At 51.8% G+C, this 21,439-nt stretch overlaps 1 protein-coding gene across 19 annotated transcripts in view; it reads left to right on the forward strand.

The window, feature by feature from the left end:
• The window catches only part of RBFOX3 (RNA binding fox-1 homolog 3), a 505,472-nt gene that overhangs the window by 378,489 nt on the left and 105,544 nt on the right, over positions 1-21,439 (forward strand). For all 19 annotated transcript variants that reach the window (XR_010838272.1, XR_010838271.1, XM_067021693.1 and 16 more), the window contains one exon: positions 1,738-1,777. The gene's annotated coding sequence lies outside the window, so the exon portion shown is untranslated. The remainder of the gene's footprint in view (positions 1-1,737; positions 1,778-21,439) is intronic.

A 21,439-nucleotide genomic window follows, 5' to 3' on the forward strand; every position in this document is an offset into this window, starting at 1 on the left:
AATGGGGATGGTAAGAGTAGTGCCTGCACCTGGCACGTAGAACGTGCAAAATAAGTGACAGCATCTACCTGCTTTTCCTGGTGATATTGATGATGGTAATGATGGTGATTTTCTACATCTTAAGAAAGAGGTCCAGTCTGACTGCCTTTTGATTTTAGAAGCTTTTCACTTGTTTTTATCCTGTTTATGCTAAGTTTAAAAAAAGAAATACACACACAGTGGAGAGAGGGCAATGGGGAGTGACTCCTTAATGGGTACGTGGTTTCCTTTTGGGGTGATGAACAAGTTCTAGAACCAGATATGGTGGTGGTTGCATAACAATGTGAATGTACTTAATACCACTGAATTGTACACTTTAAAATGGCTAAAATGGTAAATTTTATGTTATGTGTATTTTACCACAATAAAAATGGATGTGCAAGAGATGTACTTATAAATAAGTAAGGAAAATTTAAGTCCAGAAAAAGCACACACACACACCCTCATTTCTAATCTCGGAAGTGCCCAGGGAGGAAAGGGCAGGACTAGGAGTTCAGACACATGTGTACAGTCCTCAGGCCCCCAGGAATCAGCTTTGTGACTCTAGGCAAGTACCTTGATCTCTCTGGCCCCAGGTTCCTGGATTATAAAAGGAGTTAACGCCTGGCCCCTGCTGGTCTGGCACTAGCTCTGAGCTGCTCCTGCCAATGAAGCTCCTGGAAGCTGCACCTAATTCCAAACAACACACAACAGTGGCTTCTGAAATCATGTATTTGTGAGATTTAGAATTCTCTTACTTCTCTTACAGCAATAGCAGCCCTTCCACTTTTCCCTGTGTTATCCTTTTTTCTCTTTTTAAATTTTTATTTATTTATTTTTGGCTGCGTTGGGTCTTTGTTGCTGCGCACAGGCTTTCTCTAGTTGCGGTGAGTGGGGGCTATTTTTCGTTACGGTGAGCGGGGGCTATTTTTCGTTGCAGTGAGCAATCTTCTCATTGCGGTGGCTTCTCTTGTTGCAGAGCACGGGCTCTAGGCGCGTGGGCTTCAGTAGTTACGGTATGTGGGCTCAGTAGTTGTGGCTTGCGGGCTCTAGAGCTCAGGCTCAGTAGTTGTGGCGCACGGGCTTAGTTGCTCCGTGGCATGTGGGATCTTCCCAGACCAGGGCTCGAACCCATGATCCCTGCATTGGCAGGCGGATTCTTAACCACTGCGCCACCAGGGAAGTCCCACCCTGTGTTATCCTTTGACGAATATTAAAATAGATGTGAGCACCATGACCCCATACAGAGAGACACCTGGGGAGGTGGGGACAAACCAGTGCAGGTGGCAGGGGAACCCAGTTTGGGATTAAACACCACATCCACAATTCACAAAGTCCCCATGTGAGGATAACCTCAAGACCAGGTGGGGATAAGAAAGAAGAGGAGTGGGCAACTCAGAGTTTGGGGAAAAGGGAACACAGAGAAAAAAACACATGGGAATACCCCGGAGTGGCAGGGAAAATGAGTTTGGAAAATCTGGATGACAGGACCATGGTGTTCTGTTTCCCTTTGTCTTTGCCTGTTAAGTCAGACGTAGGCTCCCACCCACACTGGCCGTGCAGTTTAACGTGGGCAGGTTTCCTCGGCCTCCTAGGGAGATAATGCCTCTTCTTCCAGACTTGGCTAGTCAATGAGCAGTTCGCAGCCAGCAACCAGATGTGCGATGAAGACGATGATTCTAATCCTCTCCCCTTTTTCTCTCTCTTTTTTTTTCTTAGAGAGCCCACAGTGCCTCGGGAAAAATTGGCTGAATAAAAGGTATGAAGACTTTCTCTTTTTTTTTCCTGAATAGTTTTTGACAGATATGCCCATGTTGAATATCTTGAGAGCCGCTGACAATGGTTGCTGGGGGTTCTGGGTTTCCTGTGCTCTGGAGGGAGGGGATTTGTGGAGGCTGAAGCGGGGGTGGCTTGTTTAGCTCATATCCCCCAATGGGCCTGTCCAAAATGCCTGGGAAGGCAGGCCTGGGGGGCCAGAGGAGCCAGCGGGGAAATGAGGGGACAGGAGTTTGTTTAAAGGTGACACTGCTTAGCAGCTCCAAGCGGCCAGGGAAGCAGTGCTGATTCCTTCCTGGTCCCTGCCCTCCCTTCCCCTGTCCCAGGTACTCAGGGCCCAGGTGTGCACCCATGAACTGCACAGCCTTCTGAACCAAGGGCACCTCAGGCTCACTGGTCCAGGGTGGTCTGACTCCCCTCTGTGGCCTGGTCTCCTCGGGGAGGGGGCTCGGTTCTCAATGCCGATCCCCACGGGGGGACTGGAGAGTTGTGACCTGAGCCCTGGGTCCCTGTGTTCTTCTGCCTGCAGCTGATCTCCTTCGTTGATGCACTTTCAGAGTTATACTTTTGGGGAAAGGTTATTATAAACATAATGTATATTTGTTGTGAACGAAATTAGAAAAGGCAGGTTCGCCGTGTATTTGTAAGCCTGGGTCCCAGCGGGCTTCTCCTCATGGGCTCCTCGGTCTTGGGCTTCAGGTGACAAGGATGGCAGAGCTGTTCTCAGATCAGAAACGGAAGTAACGCTGTCAAGTGGGAGGAGTCTGACGCCTTCCTGAGCCAAACACTGGAAACTTAGTTTGGTGTTCGCTTTCGTATTGTTTTTGCTGCAAGCCCACCCTTGCTTGGCCCAGAAGTGGGCGTTGGCCAAATGGAGCTTGACTTGGCCAGGGAGCTTTGTCCTGGAAACCGCTCACCGCAGACCACAGGGGCTATGTGGGGAGGACAGCGCGGAGCCCGCTCACTGGCTTTTCCATCAGGGCTCCTCTTCTCGTGGCCCTGGGCGACGCATGACAGGGTCCCCAGGGAGTGGCTGTCCTGTTTCTGTGGGTGTTCGATGCGTTTCTCCGTAGGAGGGGACAGAGAAAGTGCCGTCAGCCTTGGGCTCATGCTCTTACGGAGCATTGTAGCCGCAAGGACAGTGGCTACATATGGCAGCTTTCTTGCCATGCCGTCTTTATAAAAGAGTCTCATTTTACATGGAAGCATACAAACCAGTCCTCAGGTGACTCTGTCTGTGGGATAAAGAGTCCATTTGTGCTCTAAGGAATGATGCAGTGATTTGCTGACTTGAACGTTTGCAAACTTGGTGTTTTCATCAGCTTTATCAAAGTATAACGCACACACAATCAACTACTTGTATTTAGAGTGTGCGATTTAACGTTTTGACATATGTTTATACCCACAACATCATCACTACTGTCGAGATACCGAACGTATCCATCACCCCCGAAACTTTCCTGATGCCCCTTTAACCTCTTCCTCTCACGCTTTCCCAATCCCCTCTTCCCGGTCAAGCACTGATCTGCTTCCTGTCACTATAAAATGGTTTGTTTTCCCTAGAGTTTTATATAAATAGAATCATGCCATATGTACTCTTTTGGGGAGGGTGGGGTTTAGCCTCTTTCACGCAGGATAATTATGTTGAGATTCATCCAGGTGGTGGTACATCCATAGTTCATCCTTTTTATTACTGAGTAGTATTCTATGCTATGAATGCACCCTAGTTTGTTTATCCATTTAGTCCTTGAAGGACATCTGGGTTGTGTCCAGTTTGGGGCTATTACAAATAAAGCTGCTATGAGCATTTGTGTCCAAGTCTTTGTATAGGCACCTGCTTGCTTTTCTCTTGGGTAAAATACCAAGAATGAAATGGCTGGATCCTATGGAAAGTGTATGTTCAACTTTTTAAGTAAATGCCAAACTGTCTTCCAAAGCGATTGCAGCATTTCACATTCCCACCAGCCAGGTGTGAGGACCACAGTTGTATATTCTCGCCAACACTTGGTGTTATCGGTCTTCATAATTTTAACCATTCTAACAGGTATGAAATGGTATTTGGTCGTGGTTTCCATTGCATTGCCCTGATGACAAATGATGTTGAACACCTTTCATGTGGGTGGTTGACATTCCAAAATTTCCTTTGGTGAAGTGTCTGTTCAAATCTTTGCCTATATTTTTGGGGTGGTTTGTTTTCTTATTGTTGAGTTTGGGGAGTTCTTTATATATTCTTGATACAAGTCCTTTATCAGACACCTGCTTTGCAGATATTTTCTTCCAATTGGTCTGACTTTTCATTCTCTCAATAGTGTCCTTTCAAAGAGCTGACTTTTTCATTTGGATAAAGCCTAGTTTACTAATGTGTTGTTCATAGATCATGCTGTATCTAAGAAATCTTAGCCTGACCCAAAGTCACCAAGACTTTTTTCCTCCTATCCATTCTTCTAAACATTTTATAGGTTTTAGGTGTTACATTTAGGTCTATGATTTATGTTGAGTTCATTTTTGTGTATGGTGGGAGGTATGGCCTCATGTTCATTTTTCTGCATATGGATAGCCCATGATTTCAGTATTACTTATTTTAAAAAAAACTGTCCTTTATCCATTGAATTACCTTTTCCGCCTGGTGAAAAATTAGTTGTCATATATGTGTGGGTCCATTTCTGGACTTAGTTGCATTGATCTATTTGTTTGCTTTGATGCCATACCATACTGTCATGATTACTGTAGCTTTATAATAAGTCTGAAAATCAGGTGATGTTAGCCCTCCACCTTTGTTCTTTTTTTTCAAAGTTGTATTGACTATTCTAGGTCCCCTAAATTTAGAATCCATGCATGAATTTTTTTTTTAATGCCCACTGGGGTTTTGATCCGGATTGCATTGAGTCTATAGATCAACTTGAATCTTAGCAGTATTGTCTCCTGACTCATAAACAAGGTATGTCTCCCCAGTTAATTGGGGCTCCTTTCTCTCATCTGTAGTTTGCAATTTTCAGTGTATAGGTCTTACATGTCTCTTGTCAGATTTATCCCTAGGTACTGCATTTTTTTAAATAATGGCCACTTTATTCATTTTTAAAGAAAGGGTCCAAGCAGTGGGTGATTGTAGCTGGAGCATAACCTCTAGCTTGCAAAATTTCCCACCTTCCTTCACCCATAAGGAAGAAGCATGTAAAGGAATGCAGTAGAAAAATTAACCCTACTATGAATAGGACTTTTATACTTTCATAAGTAAAGTGGTTTGAAGAGATCTTTTCCCTGTCCCTTTTTGATTTCTTTACCATTTAGATTTTCATCTTTTATTGTATTCTTCTTCCATGGGGGTTGTGATGAAATGTGGTCCAGGATTTCCTCCAACCTGGGAAAAAATACTACTCTCATCCCTCTTTCTACTAACTCTGAGTTATAAAGCCAGGTAGTTGCAACCCAGTGGGACCCGGGAGACAATAAGCATGAGAGAGGCCTCTTAAGCTCACATTTTGTCTGGCCTTCAAACTGGAGGGAAAACCAAGATTTCTTAATCTGACTCATGTTACCACACTAGGAGAATTTATAGAGATATGTGACTGAATTTCTAGCAATCAATAATGTGTGAATTTTTGTGGAGTATCCCTAGGTACTGCATATTTTATGTTATTTTAAATAGTATTTTTCTTTCAATTTCTGATTGTTTGTTGCTAGTGTATAGAAATACAATTATGTTTTTGAATATCAATCTTCTATCCTGAAACCTTTCTAAACTCACTTACTAGTTCTAGTAGCTTTTTTGTAGATTCCATCAGATTTTTCTATATTGATGATCATGCTGTCTGTGACTAAAGACAGTTTTACTTCTTCCTTTCCAATGTGGAGACCTTTTATTTCTTTTCCTTGCCTTGTTCCACTGAACCTCCAGTAGAACAATGAATAGAAGTGGTGAAAATGGACATTCTTGATCTTAAAAGATAGTAAGCCTTTCACTGTCAAATATGATATTAGCTATAGGTTTTTCATAGATTCCCTTCTATTCCTAGTTCCCTTCTATTGCTAGCTTGTTGAAAGGTTTTATTCATTTTTTATTAGAAATTGATGTTGATTTTTGTTAAATTCCTCTCCTGTGTCTACTGCAATGGTCATATGCTTTTCCTTTTTTAGTTTGTTAAAAAAACAACTTTGACATATATACACTAATATGTATAAAATGGATAAATAATAAGAACCTGCTGTATAAAAAAATAAATTAAATAAAATTCAAAAATTCAAAAAAAAGAGGATCATTTCCTCTAATTGCTGCCTTAAAAAAAAAACTTTAAAAACTTGGTGAATTATATTCATTGATTTTCAAACTGTAATCCAGTATAGGCTTAAGTCTATCATCTCACTATTTTTTCTGTTTTTCTCATTTGTTCTTTATTCCCTTTTCCCTCTTTTATTGCTTTCTTTTGGATTGAGTATTTTTTTATTATTCCATTTTATCTCCATTCTTGACTTATTAGCTATACCTCTTATTTTGTTATTTTGATGGTTGCTTTAGAGTTTACAATGTATATATTTAGCTAATTACAGTCTACCTTCAGGTGATATTAACCCACTTGGCACAAGTATAAGTACACTTCCATTTCTCCCCCCTGGACCTTCATGCTATTATTACCATGCATTTTTTTTATGCATGTATAATAAACCTTACAAAACCTTACAATGCTGTTTTTTGTTTAAACGGTTATACTTTAAAGAGATTTAAGTAATAAGGAAAAAGTCATATATTTATCCATATAGTTACCACTGCTGGTGGCCTAGAGCACAGGTTCTAGGCACACGGGCTTCAGTAGTCGTGGCTCGCAGGTTCTAGAGCACAGGCTCAGTAGTTGTGACGCACGGGCTTAGTTGCTCTGCGGCATGTGGGGTCTTCCCGGACCAGGGCTCGAACCCGTGTCCCCTGCATTGGCAGACGGATTCTTAACCACTGTGCCACCAGGGAAGCCCATGCCTGGTAATCTTTAATTGGATGCTACATACTGTAAATTTTATCTTCTTGCGTGCTGGATACTTTTATTCCTATAAATACTCTTGAGCTTTGGTCTGGGATGCAATTAAGTTATTTAGAAAGAGTTTGATCCTCTCAGATCTTGCTTTTAAGATTTGTTAGACAGGCCCCAAGGCATGGTTAGTCTAGGTTCAGTGTCCCCTACTACCAAGGCAAGCCCCTCTGAGCTCCAGGAACCAGGAAGTGTCCCAGTCTGGCTGGTGAGGACACACACTCTTCCTGGCCCCGAGTGAGTGCCAAGCACAGTTTCCTCTAATCCTTTCAGATGGTTCTTCCCTCAAATGCATGTGCTGATGAGTACTCAGCTGAATACTCACTGGGGACCCTCTACAGTTCTCCAGGATCCCTGCTCTTTCCAGCTCTCTCCTCTCTGCTATCCAGTCTTGCAGCTCCAGCCAGCTTGGTCTCCCCAGCTCTCAGCTCTGTCTCAGCTCAAGGACAACACCAGGCTCTACTTGGGGTCCCTGCACTTTGGACTGAAAACTCTCTAGATGGCAAGCCATGGGGACTCTTCTCACTGGTTTCCCATCTCTGAGAGATCACTGTCCTTCATTGTCTGGTGTCCAATGTCTTAAAAACCACTCTTGGCTCAAGACACCGGGATGGAAGGGGGCAGAGCTCCTGAGAAGGAGGCAGGCTTAGGCTCTGGTCAAGGCACCTCGGGCCTGGGAGTGAGAGGTCCAAGTGTAGAGACAAACACCATTGTCTCATTTTCCTTGAGAATGGCCCACCCACTGCCCACCTCAATTAAGAGGAATCTGCAGCATCAAGAGCTTAGCTCTTAGAAGATCGTTACAAAGGGCTCTTCACAAAATCTCTTCTCAGGAAACTTTTGATTGTAAAGAATAAAGGGGGAGGTCCAGGACAATACCTCCAAGCCTCTTAAAACCTCAGTGGTGGGGAGGTCAGAAACCCCCCAGTGGTGGGGGAGAAGGGAACCGAGAGTCCCTCAGCAGCCCCAACTGCCTCACGGCTTAAGCATATCGGGGGCAGCGTCCACCTTGACCCCAACACAAGTAACTGAGCAGGGAGGAGGACCCGTCAGAGGCTAAGGCCATTCACTCCTCCAAATCGCAGGCATGGCAGGAGCTGCACTCTTAGTCCTTTATCTGTGCACGGCATCTCCCCGCTTACGAGGGGCTCACACAGCTGTCAGCTCATTCAACATGTTATCCCATTGACCGTCGGGTCCATCTTATAGATGGGGGAAACTGAGGCTTAGGATGGGTAAATGATTTGCCCAGACATATGCTGCCCGGGCTTCTTTTCATGCTGAGAATTTCCCTTGAGCAAAGTTGATGATCCCTGTAAGAGAGTGTGGGTTTCCTGAGCTTGGGTTTCTGAGCCCCTTCCCGACCATGGCTCCACCTGCCACACCAAAGGAGCTAACTGACCGGCATATGGGACACAGGGGACTCGACCCTGCCTGGCCCACTAGGGCTCTCCCGACCTTTGACAGAGCATTTCCGTTATCAGGGTTGTCGGCAGTCTAGCTTCATGGGACTGCAAAGCTCCTGACTCAGTGTAGAGCTTCTTTTAGGAATATCAGCTGTCAGGAGCTCTTTGATATATATGCACACGTGTGTTTGGACTAGTGCATCAGTTAGGCTGCCATAGCGGGAATAAAAACAAAGGGTGGGGAGAAATGCCTGAAAATGTTGATCACAAAGGGTTCACCCAAACCCATGGCTATGTCTAACTCTAAGGCCAAAGCTACACTGTGCCAGCAACGTGGGCACTGCCTGCCAGAAAATCAGCTCCCAAACCGTCAAGCTCTGCGTCGCAGGGACTGACAAGTGTCCCCAGAGCCTCCCTTGGCTTTCAGGATGTATCCGGCTGGGTGGCTCTGTGCCACCCATAAAAGAAGCAGGACGTGAAACATTTGAGATGGGATTAGAGGACAACAGAAAGAGCCTATGTGCGCGCATCCATGTTTGTGCGAAAGTGTAAAAACCCCGAGTCTGTGTTTTCCCCCGAGTATTAATTACGGTTGGAGAGGAGGCTTGTCCGGCGTGTTCGGCTTGGGCAGAGTAATTTATCATCTGGTTTCAAGGAGCAGAAGGTGGGTCACGGTGCAGAGAGCAAGACACACATCTCTCTCTCCCAGAATTCAAAGCCGCCCCCCACCTGCTCCAGAGTGGACAGCTTTGCCCAAGGCACGTGCCAGAGGGAGCACGGAGAGCTTGCAGGCAGCACTCTGGGAGAGAAGGGAGCTAGTGAGGCGTTGACACGACCTGCCTAGGACAGAACCCTTTGTGGGAAAAGCCTGTGCGGGAGGCTTGAAAGGAGAAACTGTCCAGTCTCTCTCGGACGTCTGCCCCTGTTGGGGGGACGGGCAGAAAGACATGGGCGCCAGCCAGCCTGGCTGTCCACGCTGGATTCCTTTTGATCCTACAGGCCTTTCCTCAAGGCCAACAGAAGGGCCAGAGGTCTCTGGGATCCACTGGCATGGTCCACAAAGAAGGCAGGTTTTATTCCTTTTGGTGGCTGAAAAGCAGCGTTACGTTATCGGCTCACCACTTAGCAAAGTGGAGGTCCCTCGCCATGTGATGAGGTTGTAATTCGGGACCTCCCTGGCCTTGGTGAGGTGACCAGAAAGGCAAAACCAGCACAGAGGACTGGGCCGTCCTCCCTCTGCTCCTGGGTCCCTCCACCCTCACCTGAGCACTAGGGTCACCCCCTATGTCCCCTGAGCGGCTCAGCGTCTCCCCGGGCACTTTGCATTTGTCCTTTCTACCATCACATGCATGCTCCTGTCTACTGCTGCTGCAGGCGGTTGCCAGACCCCTGAGCCTGGAGTGACCGCACCCTCACTTTCAGCAACAAGTGTTTTTCTGAAAAGTTATAAAGTACATAATAATGAGTACTGGCCCCAGGTCAGCTCTCCTTACCACCCTTCCCCTCGAACCCCAGCCAGCAAGACACTGAGAGGGCCCCTGCTCCTGCACGAAATCCTCCTGGGACGGCCCTGGGCAGCACCAGTGATCCCGTCCACGCCGATGCCATGAGCACCTACTGTGCTCCAGGCCCTGTGCTAGGGGCTCAGGACACCACCCTGAACCAGCCAGACTGATACCCGAGCAAATAATCACCCCTTCCTGGTGGGAGGCGGGGGGTGGGTGGCACACCTCCAGCCAGTCTATGGGAATAAAGGGAAAACCACTCAGAGGCAGAGGTCCAACTTGCCTCCATGGATGTGCTCTCACCTGCTGCTCAACACGCAGCTTCAGTCTCTCGGGGCTTCTGTTCTTCCTCTGCTGGATTTAGCCTTCCGGGATTCGGCACACAGAACCGGTGCTCTCGGCCAAACCAGCAAGAAATCTCCAGGCTTCTTTGCTGGGTGTCCAGCCTCCTGACTCTCTGGTATCTGCAGATGCATTCGAGGGAAGGAGGGAAGGACAGGAGATGCAGAACGAGATGGGGTCAGAAAAGCGTCTGCAGCTGCTTCTGTGCAGGCCAAGCCACGAAGGAAGCCACTGCCCAGAAGTCTGAGGGTCCCCGAGGCTGGCCGGGCCCCAGAGACTCCTGAACAAGTTGCCGAGTTGGAGTTTTTCCTTCTCCGGTTTCTTGGTGAATAAATTCACTTGCCCGCCCCCAACCCCCACTTTCACACCTGCTTCTCTCTTCATTCTTATAATTGCAAATTCCCTTGATTGAATGTATAGTGGTGATCACTTATCAAACACCACCTGTGTTCCAGGCCCTTTACCTTGGTAATTTCTAAACCTCATAACCATCCGGGAAAGTAAATGATTCTATCCCATTTTGCCAAAAAGGAAGGTGAGGCTCAGAGAAGTTAAGTAACTTTCTCAAAGCCACACTGCAAGTCAGCAGCTGAGCTGGAATTAGCCCAGGTCTGAGTGATGCCAGATTCAGACTCTTTCTGCCCCAGAAGTTTGACCCTCAAGAGGTGCCTGGTGCCATCAAAGACACCACAAACACATGTTCTCTTGATCAAGGTTGGAAGGATAGGAGAGGACTGGTGATTGAGCCGAGAAACCATCCCCACTCCCCTGTGGGCACTGGCTCTGAAGGAATCCTTAGGGTGAGTGGAGATGGTCTTAAGGTCTTCCTCCTTAGATACCTGGCCCTCCCCCTTTTTAAGGACTGTGCACGGGGGTTTTAATGATGAGTTGGACCTTGTAACTTGCCCCTCCTCAGCTCAGATCCTCTCAGGGCTGCCAGTTCTCTTAAAGAAAAGCCAGTCATCCCAACACCCTCCCATGTAAGACCTCATGTGATCTGACCCCATTATTCCTCTGACCACCTCTCCCACTGCTCCCCTTCACTCTCCTTACTCCAGCTCATGGGGCCGCTTTGCCTGTCCTCTGAATAGCCAGACACATCCCATGACCGCCTTTGCCTGGGGTACTCCTCTGCCGGAACATTCCTCCCAAAGAGCCTTAGGTCTCCTTCCCTCGGCTCCTCCAGATTGACCTGAACATCACCTCTTAAATTAGGCCCACCCTGACCACACCCTCTTCTAATCGGGGACTGGATAGCAGTATAGTTAGGTGCATTCGGAATTGTCTGAATGATTGTCTCCAAAGAGCGCTGGCTCCTGGGGTGTCCCTAGTGGTATGCCACAAGGCTCTTCTCTCAACCCTATCCGAGGCGGGATTTTTATCAGTGATTTATGTAAGCACGTAACAGGCATGATGTTCAGATTCTGGTTGATCTGAAACTGAGAATAACTAATACTAGCTAGGGCCATAGATGAAATTGAGCTAAATTTAATAACACTAAATGTCAAATCTTGCTCTGAGGTCCAAAAACACTAAACTGATGAATTTTAGAGAGGGAAGACCCAGGGGTTTTAACTGATAGTAAATTCAGTACAATTAGGGGGACTGTGTCAGTCCATCTGGCCTGCTGTAACATTACACCACAGACCCGGCAGCTTATTAAGAAAAGGCATTTATTGCTAACAGTTCTGGAAGCTGGAGTCCAAGGTCAGGGTGCCAGCAGGGTCGGGTTCTGGTGAGGGCCCTCTTTTGGGTTGCAGATCGCCGTTTTCTCATTGTGTCCTCACATGGAAAGCAGAAGCAGGAAGCAATCGGGACATTTATCCCAACACAGGGGCCCCACCATCGTGACCTCATCTGACCCTAATCACCTCCCAAAGGCCCCATCTCCTAATACCATCACACTGTGGGTCACGGATTCAACATGTGAATTTGAGGGAGGGAAACATTTAGTCTATAATAGTGACGAAATAGCTTATCCAGACTGGGGACACTGTTACCTGTAAACCCAGAGTGTCCCAGACAAGCTGGAGGGTGCAGTCACCCTGAGTATAAGCGGTGGCCTCGAAAGCTCATGTTATTTGGATCACATGAGTGAAGGTACATTCCCAGATTATGGAAGGTGGAGGCTTGTTGGAGGCCCCCTGGACCATTGGGATCACTTTGAAGGCACCGCTATGATGCTTCATGGGACTCCCCAGGGAAACGGCTGCAGGGATAAGAGCTGTTTGCCTGGTGGAGGAAGATTGGGCAGCCAGACGGTCTGTCCTGGAGTGTCCGAGGGCTGGCCCGCCGAAGGAAAAGGTGGTTTGCTCCATGTGGCCTCAGGTCAGCTGAAATCAGAGGGAGGAGTCCAGGCGGCAGGTTTTACGGGCTGCCTAAAGGGAGAACTTTCTAAGGATGACAGCTGGTCGGTGATGGATGAGTTCCTTTCCAACCTTGAAGGCTGCAGGGGAGTTTCATTTGTTGAAAGGGGAGGGCCAGGTGACTCCTCAGGCTCTCGGCGGGAGGCTGGCCTCCACATGTTACTGTTCAGGAAGAAGACTGCAGCACTTCTTTAGATCAGGACACACGGAGAGCCCGCCGGGCGTGATGGTGTGTGAGGCGTCAGGTGTGAATTCAAGGCTGCCCTCCCTTTGTGCCCCACCTTTCCCTTGCTCTTCTTGCCCCTGTCTCAGAGCTGAGGTGGGTTTCCCCTTCCCAAGACCCCCCTCCTCCTGCTGCATTGTTGAATGCGTTGTTTGCTCTATTGCTGTGCTGGAGGGGCACTGCCACAGAGCAGCTGAGCTTGGATTGTGTGGACGGTGGCCCTTAGAATGCCCTCCCCAGCCCCACTGGTTGGGAGAGCTGCTCCCAGACCCTCTTCCTTCTCGCCTCATCATTTCTTACTCATAACTGCTGGCGTTCTGACCGGAGCATGCTGCATCCTCTCCATGTCTCATGACACCAGCTGCAGGGCTGTGGATTGTATCTGTGGCAGATGTCACCGCCCAGCCCAGGTGCAGAGCCAAGTCTCTATGCTGGGGCCCTGCGGCGCCCCCCTGTGGCTGACAAACTGAAGACCTCCAGGGCGTGGGGGACATGGCCTGCCAACTGGGGGCCACCCTGATGTGTGTGCCACCTTGGTACATTTGTGGGGGCAGTGTCGTCATGTAGAGTGTGTGTGCACCCACGTGTGCACACGGGTGTATGTGTGTATGTGTGTGGGTGCAGTAATGCATGCAGCTGTGTTGCGGTCTCCTGCATTTCCACGTGTGTGCACTCAGGCGTACATTTTTATAGCAGACACCCTAGAGCTTAATTCACCGCAGGCGCTGCCCACGAGACATTGCCATCTGAGCCAGTCTTTCTAGAGAGGGTGATAGTGTGGCCACCCCAGAGCACAGAGGATGCCAGCAGACATGCGACTTATTCAGGGACAGTGCTGGTGGCATGGTCAGGTCCCTGGGGGATAGAGAGGCACGCAGGAAAGGGTGAGCTCCCAAAATGCTCGGAGTGGGGGAGGGCAGACCTCCCACCCACATCCCAGAGGTGTGGCCCAAACTCTCCAGACCTGAGCCTCCAGCCTGTTGGCTTGTCAACAGTGACCCAGATCATGGAGGAAACTGCTTCTTTCTCTCCATGAGGGGTTGCCCCACCTCCACCCTCCCTAAAGGGCAGCCCAGCCATGCTCTGCAGCCTTTAAGTTCTCTATTCAGCCCTCTGGCCAACACGTTCAGGCATCTGCTGTGTGCCCTGCACCACGCTGGCTGCCCCGGCAACAACAGGCACGGCCAAGCCCCTGCCCTCTAGGAGCTGTCCGTCTCCCAGGGCGGAGATGGCAAGTCCAAGTATAGGGGCAAGGCCACATGACCGGGCTGGATGTCACAGAAAGTAAGGACGGGCTCTCAAGACCACTAGTGGTGGGCGCTCTGGTCATTGAGCTTTCTATGTCCGAAGCCTGCTTCCACAGGGCTCTCTGGACACACTCAGAGGAAAGGTGACCAGGTGCCAGCCCTGAGCACTGTGTTGACAAGTGCGACTACTCATCACCTCGGCAAGGACCCAGAGGAGGATGCCCAGGGACCTGGGGTGGGCGTCAGGGCGGGGGTGGGGGGGCGCTTTTGCAAAGCACAGGGCACCAGGCCCTTCCTCAAGCCTCAGGGAGGCGGGGAGACCCCTTTCCACTGTGATGTCCTGTTTCTCCATCACTCATCCTCAAGTGGTATGAGGGTACAGGCTTTTTATGCATCTTGTTTGATCACTGATCATTTGATCAATCTTACCCAATCACTGAAACAGCCTAGGAGCATGGCTGGCATTGTCACCTCAGTTAGAAATGAGCAAATTGAGGCTCAGAGCACAGCTGTGACTGGCAGAGCTGGGTCTGCAGGCTTTAGAGCCTCCAAAGCCTCCGGCCAGGCTTGCTCCCTGGCACGGGCCAGCTCATAAGTGCTGGCACCCTCAGGGAGCCCTAGAGCTCAGCAGACCTGCTAGAAATCAGGCAGTGGGTTCCTAGGGCATCAGGCCTTCTCTGAACATCTCTTCCACGCTCCAATGTTTGTGGCTTGTGAAGGATTTTGTAACACAGTTACAGAGCATTCAACAAGAGCACACGAACACCCCTGCCCTCTGAGACCCTCCCCCTGCACCCCCACCCTTCCCCATATCCACCAGCATCCCCGCCAGAAAGTCTGAGGTCACTGCCCCTGTCCTGGTGCCTCCTTTGGGCTCGTCCAGCCTGGGAAGCGCAGGCCAGGGCTTGGAGGGGAGCCAGGGGGCTCCCAGCCCCCAAACCCACCTCCTCCTCTGTCCAGCCCTCCTCCCTTCTCAACCGGGTCCCCCTGGGTGGGGATGATGGGGCATGGATAAGGTGGTTCCCACTGAGCAGGCCCGAAGCCACCCTCCAGGCAAGGGAAGGGCTGGGCTTATCAGAGGTGGTCCCCGTCCTCTCCCAGCCTGAAGGCACCAGCCCAGGCCCAAGGGTGACAGGAGGCCGGCCACCTACTGCCACTCTCCACACATAGGACCCCCATCCCCATATCCGGCCTCTGGGCCTCAGTTTCCCCCGTTGGAAGAAACCTTAAGAACCATAGAAAGAATGGCTTCATCTCTTTCTTTTGTTCCTTCAAAGAGGGGTCAATGGCCTTGTGGGGGCTGGGCGGGTCTTGCCTTCAGGCGGATGGTGGATCTGCCTCCCACCCGGCCTGGGGCGGGCCCGGGTCCCTAGGTGGCTGGTGACCGTAGGCAGCCCTGGCCTGAGGGAGGCCAGCCATCTGGGCCAGCCAGCTTCGGGCAGGCCTGAGCGGGAATGCAGAAGGCTGGCCACGCTGCAAGGCTGCGTGTCTGGAAGCGGCACCCCCAGCAGCACAGCGGCTCATGGGGAGGGCAGCCTGGAAGATGCTGAGGCAGGACAGCTGTGGGACACAGACACGCACGCACGGGGCCCCAGGCATTCCCGCCGTCTCACCGTCCCCCACGCTGCACTCAACTTCTGGCCCGGCTGCAGCAGTGCCTCATCTCGGCCTGGCCTCAGTGCAGCGCCCAGAGCCAGCCACTCTGTACCCCTGCAGTGGCAGCGGCTTCTCCTCCCTCCCCACCGGCTCCCAGGCTTGGGGCTGGGGTCTCGGGGGCAGGTCTCCCCTCTGCTCCTACCGTCTTCCACCTCCCCGCCTCTGAAGCCAAGAGCGACCTTTCGCAAAAACAAACGGTGGTCCTTTTCTCCCCCTCTCTCTGTTCTCACCTCGGAGGAGGTCTCCCCTTCCCCATCCGGTCCGGGGAGATGTGTTAGGCTGGGAGATTTTGCCTCCCCTACTCCCACACCGTGGGAGCCTCCCCGGCCTCCTGCGTGGGGGTGCCAGGCGTCAGGATGGGAAGCTCAGCTCTGAGCAGAAAGCCGGGCGGCAGGAATGACCGGACCGGGGAGTGCAGGGCAGGACCCCAGCAGGTGGGCGAGCCCAGAGCAGGCGCTGAGCTGAACAACCAGGGAAATAGCCACTGGGAGCCAGGATGGCTGTGGTCAACCCCTCGGCTGCGGTCACAAGCTGAGTTCCATTGAGCCCTGCTCACCGCATTCCCACCCAGGGCAGATTAGGGCCAGCACATGCCTAGATGCTCCAGGCCTCCATCTTTTACAAAGACCATGAGCTCTGCCAGGAACGCCCTGGCTGCCCAAGCCTCTGTCTGCTCTGCAAATTCCTCCTTGTTCTTCAAGGCCTATCTGAGGGGACACTGCCCCAGGGACGCTATTCTTCAACCAGCAAGCAGAACGGATTTCTCTCTGTATCTTGACTCCCGGCAGCACCAGGCTGGCATTCGTGTGCTGGCCCCTCGTCCTTCCTGTGGCCCGGGGGTCCCTCCAGATCCTGGTGGGACTTCTTGTGGTCTGGGTCTGGCAACTAGGAGACGCTCCCAGGTGGCTGGGTGGATGCAGAGGAGAGGCCCGTGCCCCCTAGGCAGTCTGCTTCTTTTGGGGCTGTGGCTTCTCTTGGGGGATCTTGCCTCCCAGGACCCCCTCCCCTCCAGGGCTCTGTCCTTGTCCACTCACCCAGCCAGGACTGGGGGACATGCCAGAGTATCCCCTCCGGAATTTTTGAGGCTATTTTAGGGCAGGGCTGGAACCTGATCAGGCGAGTCTCCCCCTCTCATCTTCCCTGGTTGGCCTTCACCTCCAGGTGGGGATTTGCCATAGTAGAAAGGGCAGGGGGCCACAGCAGGCAGACCCCTTTGCTTGGTCTTCTCTCCCGGATCTCCCTCTCTGAGCCACGTCCCCACCCCAATTTGGGAGACGGCACTCAAACCGCCAACTCCCAAGTCAGCACCCCAGCCTGGACCCCTCCCCAGCTCCACTTGGCACCCACTCATCTCCCACTGTCCACCTGATGCCCACCTGGTGTCCATATACTCCTCAGACTCAGCACATTGAAACTGCTCATTTCTCTTCTGACCAGCTTTTCCTTCTTTTTCCTATGGATCATGGGAGGGTCCTCCCACCCACCTGAACTCTCAGAGTCACCCTTAATTCTTGCCAACCCCAGCTTCCCAGCACAGGCTGGGCCTTTCAGGCTCTGTCTCTGCCAACTTCTCTTCATCCACCCCCTTCCCCAGACCCCCAGGCCCAGCCCCCAGCACCACCCGCCCAGGTCGAGTCTAACCTCCTTTCTTAGCCTGGAGCAAACACCTCCCCACCTCTTCCTCCAGAGCCGGACCTCGGAAAGAAAATGAGCTCCCAGGACAGACTGAAGGGTCAGACAGATGGCTCGGGGAGAAAGGGCACTGGCCCATGACGTGTGAGCACCTGGAGGGGCACCTTGGGCATTTGCTCCTGTCCAGGAAGAGGCAGGACAGGGATGGGCTCGGAGGCAGGCTCGTGTCTCTCTGCAGCCTGGGGGAGCCGGTGGGTGGCTTCATAATTGACTCGCAACAGGCAGAGATGCCAGCAAACCATCTCCGAATTAGCCATAATTGCAGGAGAAATAAAGAGCAAACAGGGTGAGCTGAATGAGGTTTTCTATAAATATTATGTTTTTTAAAGTTTGCCCTGGAGTAATAGAAGCTGTTTAAACGCTAATATCCTGTCTGTGCATTTAAAAAGCCTTATAATGAGGATTTAGTGCCTTCTTTTCCTAAGGCCTGGGATCTGGGGGCCCCTGGGTCTCCGGCCTCCTCTCTCCTGGGCGTCTCAGAATGGGCAGCCCCTGGGAGTCAGAAAACCTACCCTCCCCTGGGCCGGACCCAGCTTCCAGCACTGAGCTCCGCCCACCCTGAGTTCCTCCCGCCCTCCCCCAGGTAGATGCAGGGGTCCTTCCTGTTCCCACGTAGCTTCTCCTTCCTTATTCCCTTCGTACCTTCCCACCAGCGACCAGCGAGGGCCAGCAGCAGTGTTCTCTTGGTCTGAATCACTTTTGAGACCTTGACACCTTCAGCTCATTTTGTCAAGGCCAAGAGCTCCAGGTCGCCTGGACCTACAGACCAGCCTCTCTCCTCACCCAGGGGGAGAGCTTGTCTGATTAATGAGGGAGGGGGTCCCTCGGTGAGGCACCTACACTACAGGGCCATGTCTGGTTTTACTAAAAAAATCATCATGCAGCGTCCATTCACTCCAACAATGACCGCAGAGCCATTTTCCGAGGTGAGTGAGAAAGTTGTACGAGGGGCCGCCGGCCCCACCACCCCCAGAGGCGACTTCATCAGGGGCCTAAAACCCACAGTTCGAAAAGCCCTGGTGAGGAGCAGTTCCCAGGGAGCCCCTTCCTAGGCCTTCAGAGGAACTTCACTTGATTGCGTGAATTCGAGTACCTGCTGTGCCAGGGCTGAGTGGGGTCCCACAGGTGGGTCGTGGGCATTCCCTCTCCGTGGAGGGTCTTCAGGACACTCGTCCATCCAACAGCCGCTGGCGCCACTTTCAGAAATAGGAACAGGCAGGTCTGGTCTGTGGTGGCATCTTGCGTGCCCACGCCCGTGCCGCGCCTACACACGGCGTCGTAGCTTTCTCCACGTCGGCAATTCCCAATCCCGGGCGAGGCCGGGTACAGAATGGCTGGGGAGATGCCCCGGCTTGTGCATGGGGCACGAACTACAGAGTCAGGCTGCGATTCCCACAGCCTGCCGTCCCTGGGGCACGAATGTTCCCGGAGTCTCAACTGGTGGGGGCAGAGACGAGAGAAGCGGTCGCACCCACAGCCCATCAGCCCCTGTTGTCCACACCCGATTGATACCATCTCTTGGGTGTGAGGTGACTCTTGGGGCCTGCGGTCACCTCCACCGTGGAAGGACTTGGGACCCTCACAAAACCAGGACATGAATAAACCAGGGAGGAAGAGGAGCGGGTGCCTCTGAGCAGAGCTGACCCAATCGAGGGGACATGCCTGGCTGGCTGCAGGGTCCTGGGGAGGGCCCGGCCCTTGGTTTCCGCCGTCATTCTCTGGTCACCCTGGCAATCGCTAGACATAGGGTTCTAGTTGGAGCTGCAGGTAAAAATGTCGGGATTCGACACGGCTCGGGAAGGGTCCAAACTGACGAACGAAGACGGAGACGCCGGTGTGGCTGGGCAAGTCTGATGGGGTTTGAACCAGGAGATTTTGCTCCCCGCCACGCCCTGTCCCCTTCCTAGGAGAGCACGAGGTGGGGGAGACACACCCCGCTATTCCCACGGCCCTAATCTGGTCGCCAGAGAATCAGGAAATTTAATCCCTTTTCTATTATCTCTGTCTACAAGGTAGCTGGGGTGACATCCACGTCCAGGTCCCAGGAAAATGGCAGGAACCTGGGCAGATGGGGCCCCACTCCTCTTTCTAGCCTGTCATATACTCACCTTTGACCACCTCCCATAAACAACTGAAAATGTGGGCCTTCTGGGGACATTTGAGCCTCCAAAAGAGCAGAGAAGGTGAGGGTTGTAATCTTGGCCAAGGTTCCGCAGGGCTGGGAAGGAAGAGGGTGTCAGGACCTTTCTGTGAAAGAAGCAAGTTGCTCTGAAGTCTAATCCTTGGAGCGAATGAGGGAAGAGAGGCAGGTGGGCAGGTGTGGGACAGAGAGTAGGAAGGGGTCTGCTGGGGGCAGGAGGCAAGATGTGACCTCCAAAAGCAGGGTGACAAAGGCAGGGGTCCTAGAGGAAGGAGACATTGGGAACAGAAGCCAGGCTACAGGATAGGGCAAGGAACAGGCAGGGCTTCCTGGGGGCATGGACCCCCTCTGCTGGGGGCTGAATGGATGGAAGAGGAGGGGCTGAGGAGAGAGAGTCCTGCTCCAGCCTTGAAGAACTGGGGTGGCTGAGGGAGGTCTACCCTGTCACATCCCTGGTGTGGCCCAGGATCCTGAGGTGGGGCTATGCCCTCTGGTGTTTGTCAATTTTCAAACGCAGCAGGACTCAAGAGGGAGAGATGCCGGCTGGTTGTCTCCAAAAGCCCCAGGGAACCAGAGCTTGAGGGGGCTTTGCATGTCCAGGCCCCCCGGGCCCAGCCAGGGAGCTCCCTGAGACTAGGGCCTCACCTGTTCTGTTGCCGCCTGCCCAGCCCTGAGCCTATTACAACGTGGGTCCCCTACAGAGGTGCTGAATGAGGGAAGGAGTGATGTCAGTTTAACAAAGAACCAGGCAAGCACTGTGGAATGATTTCGAGGAGGGCTTGGCCGTCGGAGGTGCCCCTGGTTCCGGTGAGGGTGTTTTGAGATGCCCCCTCCAAGGGTGGGGAGTAAATACTGAGAACAAGGCCTCAAAACTGGAGACCCGTCGGAGCTGGGGACTCACCACAGAGCACCTGCAGCTGCTGGTGTTGTCCGTCCAGCAGTGCTCCCCCAACTCAGGGGCGTCTGACTCTAGGAACAAGGCACCCCCATGGCTGGGCAGTGAGCAGAGTTCTGATCTATTGGCAGGGCTCGCAATCCCCCTCAACCTCCCCCCACCGGGGTGCCACAGGCCGGCCTCCACCTGGAGCCCATCCCATCTGCTCCACTGAAACCAGGTTCAGCGAACTGTGATTTCAAAACTTAATTATGGAAAGAAGTTGGGATTAAGGGCCCTTCCATTTATCTTACTCCTGCCGTGGCTTGTCAGCAGCTGGGTTTTGGAAAATCCTGCTCGCGGCTCTGGACAGTGAGTGGGGAGATGCGGCAGAGGCCGGCTTTGGCGAAGTCAGAAGTGGGGGCCGCAACGCACCGAGAGATGAGCGTCTTGATCCAGCCCCGTCCCTTCCCAACAGCTGAAGCCATAGCCCCTGCTGGGAGACAGCACACCCTCATTTCCCATTTTGCCCCGCCTGCTAGAGCCACCTGCCCTCAAGTCCCTCTCTCTGCTCTGTGGCAGTGGGCACGCGGGCCAGTCGGAGACCAAAGGACCTGGAGAGGGAAGGCGTAACCTCCAAAAATTGGCACTCTGGTGGTATCCAGAAGCCCAAACTGCATGCTACCTCCTTTCCCCGTCCCCACACACCCCCAGCCAGCCACAAGATGCGCAGGTGATGGGGCAGGTGGACGCTCACGCATCACGTACCCCAGCCCAGTCTTCTTGAAGGACAAAACCTGGCAGAATGTAACAAGAGCCGTCCCGACCCTTTGACTCCACAATCCCGCTCCTGGGACCAACCATATCCTTGGGAAATAATTCAAAAGGGGAAGAAAGCTTGAAGTACCAAGATATTTATAGCAGCAGAAGAAACCGCACCGGCTAGATCCAACCTGTCCGGTAGTCAGGTAACAAGTGACTTATGTGGCAACGACTCACTGTGATATTATGCAGCCTTTAAACATGATGGGAAGGAAGACTCGATACAGGGAAGGTGTTTTTGAAAGACCGTTAAGTGAAGAAGTAGGACACTGATTATAACTGGGTAAAAACTATAATTACGTATAGATAAAGATCAGATGAGGCCACAGAGAAATGGGGTTGGCGGTGTTAAGATGA

Source organism: Kogia breviceps, chromosome 19 (genome assembly GCF_026419965.1).
Source record: "Kogia breviceps isolate mKogBre1 chromosome 19, mKogBre1 haplotype 1, whole genome shotgun sequence".
Classification (NCBI taxonomy): domain Eukaryota; kingdom Metazoa; phylum Chordata; class Mammalia; order Artiodactyla; family Physeteridae; genus Kogia; species Kogia breviceps.